This window comes from Periplaneta americana, chromosome 17 (assembly GCF_040183065.1).
Source record: "Periplaneta americana isolate PAMFEO1 chromosome 17, P.americana_PAMFEO1_priV1, whole genome shotgun sequence".
Lineage (NCBI taxonomy): Eukaryota > Metazoa > Arthropoda > Insecta > Blattodea > Blattidae > Periplaneta > Periplaneta americana.
This window is the reverse complement of record NC_091133.1, coordinates 129,983,786-129,996,159: the sequence shown is the minus strand read 5'-3', so window position 1 is coordinate 129,996,159 and position 12,374 is coordinate 129,983,786. Positions and strand designations below refer to the sequence as shown.

General features: G+C 35.4%; 1 protein-coding gene across 2 annotated transcripts in view; it reads left to right on the top strand.

Annotated features, from left to right (window-relative positions):
- The window catches only part of LOC138693018 (discoidin domain-containing receptor 2-like), a 1,708,097-nt gene that overhangs the window by 418,378 nt on the left and 1,277,345 nt on the right, over positions 1 to 12,374 (top strand). For both annotated transcript variants that reach the window (XM_069816529.1, XM_069816528.1), the window contains exon 4: positions 4,557 to 4,609. The gene's annotated coding sequence lies outside the window, so the exon portion shown is untranslated. The remainder of the gene's footprint in view (positions 1 to 4,556; positions 4,610 to 12,374) is intronic.

Genomic DNA, 12,374 nt, shown 5'->3' with positions numbered 1-12,374 from the left:
TTGTTTGAAAACGCAATTTAGAACTAACAGAAATATATCAGAATCATAAATAAAATTCCAGTTGCGTTCCGTCATATATAGGCCTATGTATATTTATATGGTATGTACATTAGTGTGTACCCAGTAATTATACTATTTACTAAAGTATGTAAATTGGTAACATTTAAGTACAAACAATTGATTCGTGATTTGTGCGTTCCGAAGGTTAATAAATTGCATAAATGTTTGAAATTATTGAATTATCGATATATTCCTTCAAACTGAAACAAAATAACCTATTCACAGGTCAATTTCCATAATAATTGTTTTTTGCTGTAATATAACACATTTTAATTAAACGTGGATATAACCGATGATTCTAACTGTTTTTATTCATTGTCACACAAATCAAATAAAGCAAACTCCACGTCGTGGCTATTAAAACATACCAGTAATGGATAATTGGAATATATTTATTTGAAAAGAATTAATCTTACGAACTTGTTTTGTTCTATAGTAGAGATTCTAACGACTTATACAGGGACATCATTTTATTTTTACTTCAATTTTTATTGTACCTGAGTTTTTGAATGTACTTCACTCCCACCCCTTCTATTAACGAAGTTCAACCGTCCTCCACACAGATCCAAGACGGCATATACAGTTGTAGTAGCCATACGGTCATAGTAAACAGTACGTTCCAAAAATATGTTCGCGTTTTCCAGTAACGAAAGAGCTTTCAATTTTGAATCATTTTCGCACAGGTACTGGCGTCCATTTGCCTAGGTACGTCGTATCTCGGTTTCCCCTACCAGCTTTCATTCGCCAGCTAGTGGCTGGGCTGTCTTAGCTCTTTTCTGAGAACATTAATTTCTGTTAGGAATTGAACGTCCACGTAATATTATACATCTGTTTAAAATAACTTCAATAAAAGGGTCTCGTCAAGTAATTAACTATCACGTGATTTCCTCCCTTTCTACGACCCTACGACATAACCACTTGGACGGACAGTAGATAGCATGTCTGAGTAACTTTATCTTTTCGGATAGGGCAGAAGTGAAGATTGAATTTACAGTACGTAAGGTATGTATTCTTTTATAGAGTAGGTACAGAATTATTTCATAAGTTACTAGTACGAAGGAAGAAACTGGTAATTGGATTAGGTACAGTAGTTTATAGTGCGATAATATGCACAAAAGAACTGAAGCATGTATCGAAATGAACGGCCACCATTTTCAAAAATGTGTTTAAATATCAATATTACGATTATTTTTAAATTTAACTTCATTCTCTATATTGTACGCTAATGTGCTGTAGACAGTATAATATACACTGCATAATGAATACGTCCACATGGACAGCTCAGTTCGTGAGTAAAAACACTCATTGTTAATACTGTACTGTATTTTGATTAAACAAAAACCTAATGAAAACGATCAAACTGAAAAGCGCGATATTTCCTAGTTTACGTAAATGGATGAACTACTTTTCTTCCCTCCTATAACTAGTAAAGTGAGTTGTTTGTATATTACGCCAGTATCATCGAACTCCAGTCGTGGAAGGGGATAGCAAACGGCGTTGATACAGAGGTATAAGCAAGTTAATATTAAACATGTTAGTAAAATTAAAATGATGTCCCTGTATAAGGTGAGGCAATCAAACGGGAAGATTTCAAGGCGCAGAAAAAGAATCAAAAGTTACTATTATATCAGTTAAATGAGTAGAAATGACAAGTACATGAGTAACCATTAGGTATGCTACAAGAAAAGAACTATTTCTTAAAAATTACGTCAGCCAAGTGACCTCCATTTGAAACGCACACATTCTTCTAGTCTGGCCACGAACTGTTGCATATCCCCTCTCAGGATATTGACAGATATCGCAGCGACCTCTTCTTGTATAAGTTGTTTTAGGGCTGGAATTGTTCTGGGTGGATTGCCCCCAAACACCTTCGTTTTGAATTGTCCCCATAGGAAGAAATAACATGCCGTTAAATCAGGTGACCTAGGTGGCCAAACGATATTCCCGTTCCGAAAAATGACGCGGCCCGGGAACAAAGTATTCACAACATCCATCGAAATTCTTGCGGTGTGGCTTCTTGCTCCGTCCTGTTGAAACAGTGTGTTTTCATTCACTGGAAAATGGGCGAGTTGTAGTGTAAGAAAATTCTGTATCATTTCAACATGTCATACTGAATTAGGCTAACAGACAGTGCATTTCCGGCCTCATTCTCCAAAGAGAATGGGCCGATTATTCCAGATGATGAAACCGCGCACCATACCGATACCTTTTGGGCATGGAGAGGTTTCTCATGACCATTGAAATCAATCGCAGTTTGCATTAACGATTAGCACCATTTAACAAAAAGTGGTAGAGACAAACAACTTGGTTACTAGGGAACCCGGAGATAGTGACGTCACCGCCTAAGGAGTCATAAATTGTGAAGCAAGTAGGTAGAGAAGAGTGGGTTATATTTATTCTCCCCTCCCCATATGAACAATATACTCCCATCAAAGCTTTCCGTTTGGCTGGCACACCTTGTATATTGCAGATTATGTTTAGAAACTTGCTGCACTGGAAGTGTCTGAGAAAATCAAAGTTATTTTTGTACCAAATGAGCAAATAGATTTATGCAGACAGCAGAAGCAACATGAATGGTCGAAGACTAACTGTCCCCATTCCTGGTCTTAAGAATTTCCACTATTTTCTACATGATTCTACAAGAAATGTGTTCCAAGCTTGTGAAATCAATACTAAAGAATACCAGAGACCATTTAAGGATATGTACGTCTTTCGCCACCAGATACACAACAGAATGTAGGCTTGAATACCACATTTAAAAGAAATGATTTTGTTGTTGTAATTAATGAAAATAATGAATTTTATAAGATTGTGACTGATATCAATGGGAATGGAGAGTTCCGTGTACGGGTTATGCATTCAGTCGAATGTGGATGGGTATGGCCACAAATGGAAGATGAAATATGGTACTCACCTGATGACATTGTTAGAAAGATAATTGCACCTGTACTTGGCGGTACAAGAGGACTCTTCATTTTCAACATAAATATTCAGTTGTTACGTCCGTTACAATCGTTGAGTTACGTCCGTTACGCTTATATTTCTTTGAAGAATGCCAAGGTAATCAGAGTAGTATACTTTTAAAATAGTACCACCATAACATGTATGATGTCTACTTTAAAGTAAAAAAAATTTGGAATAAATATCTGCTGTACTTTCAGAGAAATCAGACATTTAATTTAGTGTAGAAATTACCTTGTCCTTTCTTTGTTACATCCGTTACGTTTCAACTATATATTATTATATAAAGACAACAATGGTTAGGTCCATTCACACTTCATACATTGATGCACTGGTATTAGATACATCTGTGGTAAAATTTGTTTTTATAGATGTGTATTAAGTTTGAAACAATCCAGATGTTTTCCCCAAATAACAGGTCTGAGAGTTACGTCGGTTACTTTGGAATTGCCCTTCTTTATATTTCCTACCAAGTATTTTCACTCGAGTTCAAGAAATTAATACAATATTGACACGGAGTATTGTATATCGCACAAGAATAAAATGGGGAATGATTATTTGATGCAGTGGTGAAATAAATATTGCTGTCATACATACATACATACATATCTCAGAAGAGTGAAACATGCCATTACTTTGTATTGTACGTAGTCAATAGTACGTAGTCGTTTGTCGTTGTTTGATACCATTTGTAAGGCGTAACATTCAAACAGCTGTATCTCTACACACATTGAGAATTACACACATGCTTATATGAAATTATTTGCTCAGAATATTCAATAATATCATCTCTAAAGCATTTATAACAATTCATCTTGAATCGCCAAGTATACAATTAATTAATTACTTATAAATTCTTCGACCAATATTTACTTTTTTGGAAATGCCACTTTTGCAATCATTTAAAAATGCTGCATTCACTACGAATATTGTCGTTTATTTTATAAAACCTCCTATGTGACAGTATGACAGTACGGAGTATAAATTTTCAGAAGGAAGACAAATTTAATTAAAATTTATCAATAAGTTTACAAGTTGATGTCACTGATTTCCATCATATTCACCTACGTTTTCTACCGAATTATCTAATATTCTTATGTAGGTCTATTGATATATTTTAATTACTTTTTTCTTCCTAATGAAAAAATTATGCTCTGTACTGTCACATAGGAGGTTTAATAAAATCAAGAGTCTCGGTGGAAAAGGGACCAATGTCACAAAAACTAAATTTTGTAGGAGAAGCATTTATTCAACTGAGACTCTCTCTTCAAGTGAAGAGGAGGTGTTTATAAATGCTTACCATGTCCGGTAGACATATGCCACAGGACTGAAAGTTCATAAAAGAGGTCCTAGATGGCAAGAGCTATCAGATTATCGAAGAAACTGAAAGTCAACAAGAATGGCATGGGCCTTTTTTCCACTGGGTCCATGTCAACGGCGATGTAAAAGTGGGCATTTCTTCATAGTATTTGTGAAAGTTTTTGACGTGTTAAAATAATAAATTATATTAATTGCATTCATTTATTGTGTTTCAGGACATAAAAGCAGCACGAAAGAAAGCCAACATTATCTTCAGTTGGTGAAAACGGTGAGTTACAGACCTGCAATTCTCATTACTCTTTTTTGTCATTTCCTTTGTTTCTTCTTTTCCCCAAAATGTATGTTATGTAAAGGCAAGAATTACGTTATTTTCGGATTAGACAGTTTATAAATGTTTAACATTAGTTTATTATATTACGAAAGAACTGATTAATTTTAACAAAGCGTGTGAATTCAAGAACTCTTTTCGTGTATAAAAAATGACTGTTTTAATATAAATTGTAGATCTACTTTCATTTGTTCATATCTAAACAGACCCTACGCTGTAACAATGTAACTTTTGACGGCCTTCGAAATTCTCCATAAGCCCAGCTTAGAAATTGTCTTCGGAAACAAATGAGCCTAGAGTCTGTTCTTATAATAAAGACGTGTAAAGAGAGAAACTACGCTAGGCTTGCACTCAGGACTTCACCATTATGTTTGTCTCTCCTACGCAGTGACCTGGTACTTCGATTTAAAAAGCACGACGAAGGTAAGTTATGTTAATGAACTATTTCGCCAACCTTTGAAAGTTGCAAATAAATGTTGCTTTGTTATATCTCGTTCTACATTAACCTCAGCTGAAACAGTAACGACAGCTAATGATTTCTCGAACATAACATTAATCTCTTATCGTTAGTAACAGTTTGAGTTTTGATCTGGTTTGGATGTAGCTTGAGTCTGTTGTTATTTCATTCAAAACATATCTGATTGTATATTCATCATTAGTTCTCACAAGGCGTAATCGTAATAGAATTCGTCTCATAGTCCCAAATAATTTGAGATGAACAGGGGCTGGTCTCGGACTGAGTTAATTCTTAACCTGCTTCACGTGCGTAAATTTGAGTCATATCTTGCGGGCTTGTGTTATATATAGTTGTTGCTCCGAAGAGTAAAGCACACTGTATATCTAACAGGAGTAGCTTTTTCAGTTCAGTATTACCTAAAGTAACATGTAAACCATAACGAGACTAGCGAATGCAATCTACTCTTCCTTCACAGTAACTTGAAATGAACGAAAGGTACGTGTATTAAATACGTTAAATTACATTTACTAGAACGAAGTGCTTACTGTAGGAATTCGTAACAAGCTGTTTTTTACGGTGATGGGTTGTTAGCCCTTCGCCCAACCCCCAAGCTGGAGGACCACCCCTTATCGGCTGTCCACGACTGCTTATTCAATATATTCGCAGCTACCCTCCATATCTGGAGGCCGTCTCCTCTATCCGCAACCTGAGGACGCGCCATGCCGTGGTGATTAGATCGACTATTGATCAGATTTTTTGTATTCGGCAGATAATGGAGAAAAAATGGGAGTATAAGGGTACAGTACATCAGTTATTCATAGATTTCAAAAAGGCATATGACTCGGTTAAGAGGGAAGTATTATATGATATTCTTATTGAATTTGGTATTCCCAAGAAACTAGTTCGATTAATTAAAATGTGTCTCAGTGAAACATACAGCAGAGTCCGTATAGGTCAGTTTCTATCTGATCCTTTTCCAATTCACTGCGGGCTAAAGCAGGGAGATGCACTATCACCTTTACTTTTTAACTTCGCTTTAGAATATGCCATTAGGAAAGTTCAGGATAACAGGCAGGGTTTGGAATTGAACGGGCTACGTCAGCTTCTGGTCTATGCAGATGACGTGAATATGTTAGGAGAAAATACACAAACGGTTAGGGAAAACACGGAAATTTTACTTGAAGTAAGTAAAGCGATCGGTTTGGAAGTAAATCCCGAAAAGACAAAGTATATGATTATGTCTCGTGACGGGAATATTGTACGAGATGGAAATATAAATATTGGAGATTTATCCTTCGAAGAGGTGGAAAAATTCAAATATCTTGGAGCAACAGTAACAAATATAAATGACACTCGGGAGGAAATTAAACGCAGAATAAATATGGGAAATGCGTGTTATTATTCGGTTGAGAAGCTCTTATCATCCAGTCTGCTCTCCAAAAATCTGAAAGTTAGAATTTATAAAACAGTTATATTACCGGTTCTTCTATATGGCTGTGAAACTTGGACTCTCACTCTGAGAGAGGAACATAGGTTAAGGGTGTTTGAGAATAAGGTGCTTAGGAAAATATTTGGGGCTAAGCGGGATGAAGTTACAGGAGAATGGAGAAAGTTACACAACACAGAACTGCACACATTGTATTCTTCACCTGACATAATTAGGAACTTGAAATCCAGACGTTTGAGATGGGCAGGGCATGTAGCACGTATGGGCGAATCCAGAAATGCATATAGAGTGTTAGTTGGGAGACCGGAGGGAAAAAGACCTTTGGGGAGGCCGAGACGTAGATGGGAGGATAATATTAAAATGGATTTGAGGGAGGTGGGGTATGATGATAGAGACTGGCTTAATCTTGCACAGGATAGGGACCGATGGCGGGCTTATGTGAGGGCGGCAATGAACCTTCGGGTTCCTTAAAAGCCATTTGTAAGTAAGTAAGTAAGAACGAAGTGCTGTATTGAGAAACATAAAAACAATTATGTACAAATTTAAATGTTCTGTATTGCCTTTCCTCGCACTTAAAAATATGCAGTTGGAAGTTAAAAAGCAACATTATTATTTCATCTAAAAAGAGCGTTTATATACAGGGTTAGTTAAAAGTCTAGCACCACCTAAATAACTTTTGAAGCATAAGGTTCAGTGATATGAAACTTGGTATGTGAGGATAACCATATGCTAAGAACTCAATAATGGTATTACCGAGATTTTTTTATCACCTTTTCTGCTAGCAACGCCATATCATCAGCAAATCTTATACAGTTTATTCTTCTTCCTCCTACTATCACTCCTCCCATGTTCTGGAAAGAGTTCGTGACTAAATCCTCCAAGCAGATGTTGAACAGGGTAGGTGATAAAGGGCATCCTTGTACTCCTCTCCCTGTTTCACTTCCTTCTGACATTTCTTCATCAGTATTAGGCCCTACTGTATCTCCCTCTTTCGGCTCCTTACAATCGCAGAATAAAGACGCATTTTACATGCAATAATAATGTTCCTTTTTAACTTCCAACTGCATATTTTAAGTGCGTCAAAGGCAATATAGAACATTTAATTTTTTATACAGGGTTAGTTAAAAGTCCAGCACCACCTAAATAACTTTTGAAGCATACGGTTCAGTGACATGAAACTTGGTATGTGAGGATAACCATATGCTAAGAACTCAATAATGGTATTAAAGAGTTTTTCTACTTCCGATTTAACCGGAAGTAACTCCAACTCTCTTATTTTAAATGGAATACCCAATATATTTTTTATATTTTTGAATAAAGCTCATTAAGAGCTTTTCAAAAAGTACCCACACTTGATACCTCTGTACAAATTCAGTGTTGCTAAGTCAAGAAAACAGAAAAGTGTATCGAATATTAAAATAATAAAATACTCCTTCCATATCAAAAACCAAACAAAGCTAGCTCACCTTCTAAATTATGTGTTCAAATTGGTAGCCCTCAGCTGCTTTAAAATGTGTCACTCGATCATAGAAACCAAAGGAATGATTTAACCAGGCTTTAGGAATATCTTGCACCACTTCCAATTTTATTCAGCAACACTGAATTTGTACAGAAGTATCAAGTGTGGGTAATTTTTGAAAACCTCTTAATGAGCTTTATTAAAAGATATATATATATATATATATATATATATATATATATATATATTGGGTGTTCCATTTAAAATAAGAGAGTTGGAGTTACTTCCGGTTAAACCGGAAGTAGAACTAACTCGGTAATACCATTATTGAGTTCTTAGCATATGGTTATCCTCACATACCAAGTTTCATATCACTGAACCGTATGCTTCAAAAGTTATTTAGGTGGTGCATTTACAGTAAAACCTGTTCAAGACGGAAGTGACATGGTCCCGATTTTTTTTCCGTTATGGACAGGTTTCCGTATTATTCAGGTGCGAAGTTAAAATGCAATATTTTATCATTTGTATAACTGAAAAACAAAATGGCATGCCGCAAACTGCAAGAAGTGCAAAACATTTCGTTTAACACTACTGACATTAAATCAGCTTTCTGTCGCTTATTCCAGTGGTGCATCATATTGAAGAAAAATCTCATTTTCTGTTTAATGTTATCGTAACTCACTCATTAAACACTATTAAATCATACTAAATTTAATATCTAACGCTAAACTGTAATAGTGTACTGTATATCACTGCACATTATTTAATTTATTGGTCTAGGAGCCATCCATTAGAAGCCTTGAATTCTGACTTATATATTTTTTTTGGCAGTTCAAGGATTTTAGCTTAGAAAGCATGATGGAATATTCAGATTGTCAATTTCTATAATTTAACCCTCCAATTAATTTTTCAAATTCCTCTAAAATTGATATTAATTATTATTTCATTACAGATAATTTACATAAAACACAGGATGTTTATAGTGATCCATACAGTTGCTAACTATGCAGTTGTCACATTTTAAACGACGTGAGTACTTTTAAATATCCAATCCGATTACAATTTACATTTGATAATTCCCATTTATATTCGTATTTTTTATATATTTCAGATACATTCACCACTCATTGGACTGAACAAGTGTTCCACATATTATGAAGTTTAATTACTGCATGGTTTTTAACATTTTTTAACATTATTTAAAGTTTATTACCTGTAATATTACATTTTAATAATGGAGATGTCCTATACGTAATTAATTTTAAATAGTACTCACCACCAATAGCTACGTATATGACATTGAGATATTATATAACTCTACCTGAGGATGCCTGAATAGGCGAAAATGTTCGCAATTTTGTAATTCATGTATATAAACTTAATGACTATAAACTAAGTCATTATTTTACTTTGATTTGTCATTGACTGAGTAATAAAATATTGTATTCAGTTCAAGGATTTCTTTTGCAGAATAGGTCCAGAAATTAGCACGGTCTTTGAAAAGGCATGAAAAACTCACTCTCACAACAGTTAATTTATTTCGACATAACCAGCGGTTTTCTGTTTCCTTTTTATGGCACCATTAATGTCCGCAAGCCACTCACTCATGAGACGGTCTTTATCTCTAAATTTTGCAAAGAAAACTTGTTTTTATCGTAGTGACCTACATATTTCGTACATTTCTTGAAATTATACACTGCTTCAAAATATAGTTTACATTATAATAGTGTATCCAAAATATTATTTCCGTTTTGAACAGTATCATATAGTTTGTTTCCGCGTTGGACAGTTTCCGTTTTATTCAGGACAAATTATACATAATACATACAAATTTCGTCAGGACCAATAAATTGTTCCGAAATAGACAGGATTCCGGATTATTCAGGTTCCGATTTGAACAGGTTTCACTGTATTATTTTAATATTCGATACACTTTTCTGTGTTCTTGACTTAGCAACAGTGAATTTGTACAGAAGTATAAAGTGTGGGTACTTTTTGAAAAGCTCTTAATGAGCACTATTCAAAAATAAAAAAATATATATATTGGGTGTTCCATTTAAAATAAGAGAGTTGGAGTTACTTCCGGTTAAACCGGAAGTAGAACAAACTCGGTAATACCATTATTGAGTTCTTCGCATATGGTTATCCTCACATACCAAGTTTCATATCACTGAACCGTATGCATCAAAAGTTATTTAGGTGGCGCATTTATTATTTTAATATTCGATACACTTTTCTGTGTTCTTCACTTAGCAACACTGAATTTGTACAGAAGTGTCGAGTGTGGGTACTTTTTGAAAAGCTCTTAATGAGCACTATTCAAAAATAAAAAATGTGTATTGGGTGTTCCATTTAAAATAAGAGAGTTGGAGGGATATGCTACTGGAGCTAAATGACAGCTGTGAGCAGTATGGGATGAAGATAAATGCAAACAAGCGATGACCATAGCCATAGGAAGAAAAGTAAAAAACGTAAACTTGAGAATTCTAAATGAGGCAGTAGAGCAAGTGGACAACTTCAAATACTTGGAATGTACTATAAGCAGTAGCATGAGCTGCTGCCAGGAAGTCAAAAGGAGGATAGCAATGACTAAGGAAGTTTTTGAAAGAAAAACGAGAATCTTCAGTGGACCTGCAACTTGACATTCTAGAAAAATATGAAATTGACTAACATTCAAAACACTCCCACAGTACATCCTGAACACCCAACTGAATTTCATAACACAACCCTTTTCGATAAAATCATGGACACAACTCATCAGAACAGGAAACAAGAAGACAATGACGGACACACTAGTCAGCCAGGCAATTTTTAAAATAGGCTAATAACACAGTAAATAAGTTATAACTTTATCAGTGTAAGCAGTTTTACTCATTTTCGACAATTCACCTGACGTATGATTACCACGCAAACGTCTGTTGACTGGAACAGTTTTATAAACGAAATCATTTCCCTATGAATATGAAATTCAAATCGAATTTGAAATAAAATTTTAAATACATTAATTTTAAAATACGTTCGACTACTGAACTGCATCGAGATTCCGCATTCATTGTCACAGAACCTGTTGTTATCTCCACAGAATTTAACATAATAGCGCAGTTCATGGCTGGATAATTCGCCATGAATTTATTATAGCCTACACAGGGAATTGGATTTGTGTTCACGAATATTTCACTTCCATTTCCATCGATGTCTCTATTTTCATTTTAACCCATTAATTCTACGGCTCTTTAACGAATATATCCCTCGCTGCATTACAAAGCCCCAACATAACAGAATAGCTAATTGATAACAAAGTTACTCCAAACGTGGTAATTATGAAATAATTTAGTTCATGTCACCGTAGGTAACCGCACGTATGCGGGTCGAGGTTGATAAAATGTTATAGAAAACAATTTTCTCTGGGTGCCTTCAGAAAGGAAGCATAAATGAACGTTCTCCAGGTTTACATGAAAATTTTACTCAGTATTTCAAGTCTAAATCAAAATTAAACAGTGCTATAATTTCCGTCAATGGAATGAAGAAGAATAAGAACAAAAATAGAGTGTGGGAGAAAAATCTAAAATCCCAAGGCATCCCACAAGATTATACAATACCAGGCGCGTCCAGAAAATAAGTTTCCCTGGAGCCGTTTAGAGAAAGAAAACAATTTCATGGAAATATTTATCACACCGTGGGATCAACTTTTGTATCCCTGTGTCGCAGAAGTCGCCGCCTGGGTTCGGAACCAGTGTGTGACAGCCGTCTGCATCTCTCTGTCGCTGTGAAAATGCTGACCAGACTGGAATTTCTTGAGGTGTAAGAAAATATGATTATCGCTGGGAGTGAGATGAGGGCTGTAGGACGGTTGTTGAAACACATCCCAGCGGAACTCCTGCAGAAGATCTGTTGTGCGCAGAGCCGTATGTGGCCAAGCGATTACCATCTTTTCTTACGAAGCAAGAAATTTCTGTCCGGTCAGCATTTTCACAGTGACTGAGAGGTGCAGATGTTGAAGAATCTGTGAGCTGCAGAAATAATCGATTCTTTTAAGAGAGAACGGATTTACATGTGCTAAATTGTATGAAATGTGTAAATATACATTCAGTTGTAGTGCAATCGGTATAGCGATGGCCTTCTATGCTCAAGGTTGTGGGTTCGATCACGACCGAGGTCGGTGACATTTAGGTTTGCTTAAAAGCGACAAGTTCATGTCAGTAGATCTACTGGCATTTATGTAAAAGAACTCCTGCGGGACAAAATTCCGGCATATCGGCTGTTGCGAGCGTCGTTAAATAAAACATAATTTAAATTTTACATTCACTTTATTTTTATCTGAATACGTGATTAAAGTGACTAA